Source organism: Populus euphratica, unplaced genomic scaffold (genome assembly GCF_000495115.2).
Source record: "Populus euphratica unplaced genomic scaffold, PopEup_1.0 scaffold23.1, whole genome shotgun sequence".
Taxonomy (NCBI): domain Eukaryota; kingdom Viridiplantae; phylum Streptophyta; class Magnoliopsida; order Malpighiales; family Salicaceae; genus Populus; species Populus euphratica.
Genome location: NW_011499892.1, coordinates 1196009 through 1198039, shown reverse-complemented (window position 1 = coordinate 1198039; position 2031 = coordinate 1196009). Strand labels below are relative to the sequence as shown.

The 2031-nt window shown below is 28.2% G+C and overlaps 1 long non-coding RNA gene across 1 annotated transcript in view; it reads left to right on the top strand.

Moving 5' to 3' along the window:
• The first annotated feature begins 795 nt into the window (after window positions 1-795).
• The window catches only part of LOC105131450 (uncharacterized), a 9325-nt gene continuing 8089 nt past the window's right edge, over window positions 796-2031 (top strand). Inside the window, exons 1-2 of the long non-coding RNA XR_843438.1 lie at window positions 796-1078; window positions 1271-1678. This is a non-coding gene — a long non-coding RNA (uncharacterized LOC105131450). The remainder of the gene's footprint in view (window positions 1079-1270; window positions 1679-2031) is intronic.

Sequence of the window (2031 nt, the reverse complement as noted above, 5' to 3'; positions counted from 1 at the left end):
CGGATGCTCCTTTACCGGTCAGTGGATGCTCTGTTCTTTGAAGGATTGTCGCGAATTAAAGAATCACAGTTCTTAAAAATTGAAAAAGAAAACTCTTAACCCTCTCCCTATCGGTCTACATCATGGCAATTGTCTTATAGCCTATCTTCTTTAAAATAATTTTTATTTAAAAATATATGTAAAAAAATTATATTTATGTTTTTAAAAATTTATTTTTAATATCATACATTAAAATTATTTAAAAAAATATATAAAAAATTAATTTAAAATTAACAAGATTATTTTTTTTAAATGATTTAACCATGATACTAATCAGAGCCATATGGACACTCTTTTTTAATTTCCATAACATTCGACATGTCAGGATTTAGTATTTCCTCGTGCCTCTAATGCATTAGTTTCATGGGGGACTGGGTTCCCGTTCCCTTAAATTAGAAAGAAAAAAAATACCCTTAACTTAAAACTTATATACTTAACTTTATACATGTGTTAATTTAAGAAAAAAATCAATAAAAAAATTCAATTGTTTTACAGAATTACTATTATTTTTTATTTATTGATTAACAAACTCTTCTAATATTAATATTAAAACTTGAGATTGTAGTATATTGGGAAAGAGACTTGTTCTTTTTCTTTATATTTAAATTTAATTTTTTTTTTGCATGTAATGTTTTATTTGTTTATTGATTTTACAAAATATTTAATAAGTTTAGGGATTAATCATAATATATATAAGCTGTAAGATATCCCGGATTATAAAAAAAATAACTAAAATTTGATATTTCATTAAACTATTTACGTTGACCCAAAAATCTACTTTAATTTCATAATTTTCATCAAACCTAATAGATTCTCAAACTAGTGCGCAATACAGCCAGCACCTACGAGTTTCTACCATCAATAGATGGTTAAGGTTGTTTTTTTGCGCAGGAACAGTAACCATTGTCTTGCTCTCCTCACTTCCTTGCCCTGCTAAACCTTAGCAGCTAGCTACATCTCAATTGAAGCCTCTATAAAGAAAACCGTGAAGATGATGAAGGGAAACCCCAAGAACAAGGATAAATTGAACAACCCCAAGGTATCATAGTATAGTTTCATGAAATGAGAGTCTCGAATACATTTTTTGTGAATCCATTTTTATTTTTGGAGTGATTATATAATTTTAAGAAAATATTTGTGGTATTTTGTTTTTATTTTTATGTTAAATAATAAAGGAAAATATACAAATTAAAAAAATAATACTAGAATTTGATTAATACTGTGATCACAGTAATCCAAAGAATGCGAATCATACCTGGGGTTCTCTGTCTCTCTATTTTCTTGAGATCAGATTTGATGCAAGGTTGATGTCGGAAAAGCCGAGGAAGCGGAGGCTTGTATTTGTTGGAGACTCCATTGGAAGGAACCAACGGGATTCCCTCCTCTGTATGCTTGCCACTGCTGTTCCTGACAATTCTTCTATATATGAGGTGAATGGGAGTCCAATCACAAAGCACCGTTGAATATTTAGGGCTCCATTTCTAATGGTACAAGGTCGGCCCCCTGCCGGAGCTCCGAATGAGTTGAGGATGACTGTAAGAGTGGATACATTGGACTGGACTTCCCCCAAGTGGAAAGATGCGGATGTGCTAATTATTAACTCTGGCCATTGGTGGAACTATTGGAAGACCACATGAGGGTAATTTTCTTTTTTAGATTGGACTGGACTTCCCACATGAGGGTAATTTTAACCCATTCAGTAAGAGCATCTTTAATGTAAAATGCTATTAATATAACTTTTTTAATTATATACACTTCAATAATAATTTTTTTTTTAAAAAGTTAATTATATTTTAATATATTTCATGTTAAATTAATTTTAATATAATTATATAACTAATTTATATATTTTATATATAATATAATTATGATGTAATTAATTATATAATTAATAGGAGTAATTTATAAAAGTAATATAAAATTAATGAAGTAATATGAATGTTAAAAAATATAATTTAAAATTAAATTTAAAATTTATTTATATGAATATTT